The sequence below is a fragment of the Pteropus vampyrus genome, unplaced genomic scaffold (genome assembly GCF_000151845.1).
Source record: "Pteropus vampyrus isolate Shadow unplaced genomic scaffold, Pvam_2.0 Scaffold65, whole genome shotgun sequence".
Classification (NCBI taxonomy): domain Eukaryota; kingdom Metazoa; phylum Chordata; class Mammalia; order Chiroptera; family Pteropodidae; genus Pteropus; species Pteropus vampyrus.
Window position 1 is genome coordinate 4,736,109 of NW_011888846.1, and position 651 is coordinate 4,736,759.

At 40.1% G+C, this 651-nt stretch overlaps 1 protein-coding gene across 1 annotated transcript in view; it reads right to left on the reverse strand.

Annotated features, from left to right (window-relative positions):
* PAPPA2 (pappalysin 2) overlaps positions 1-651 on the reverse strand; it is a 226,659-nt gene that overhangs the window by 163,674 nt on the left and 62,334 nt on the right. The gene's annotated exons all lie outside the window — the stretch shown is intronic.

Below are 651 nucleotides of genomic sequence, written 5' to 3' on the forward strand. Positions count from 1 at the left end.
ATTCGACTAAAAAGAAAAGATCTCCACCCTAGACAATGATTAACAAATCATCTCCACCCCATCTTCTCCCACAGAAAATGGTCATGGTGACCCCTCTGAGCGGAGCTAAGGAAGACGTTGGCAATGAGGAGAAGAGGAAAATGAGAAAGGGAAAAAAAGTTAGGATCGGAATATAAAATAAGGAAAGAAACAAAGAGTAGGCAGAGAGAAGAGAAAATAAAGATGTTTCTCGGGAGCCAAGGCCACCAACAATTGAATCAGGAGCCAGTACTTACACTCTTTCATGGGAAAACAATTAAAGCCACACGGCTGGAATCAGATCCCATGCCTTCTTACCTCCAAATTGTAGAGAAAGTCATCAAATTCTTCCAAATTTCTTCAAAAGTAATGCTATCACTGTGATTAGAACATGTCTGCAGGATTTCTCTCATCCAATACAATTTCTATTAAAATCATAAGTCCCCTATTTTTATTACAATATATGTGGCATACAAAAAAAAAAAAAACTGTGGTGCCACTTTCTACTGGTTCAGTACTGACTTAAACACTCAGGCCTGGAGCAATCTGTCACATTGATTCTGTGATTCAAAAAGCAGGGAAGGAGCATGGGAAAAATGCTGCTGCGTCTGCTGTCACAGAGGGGAGACTCTG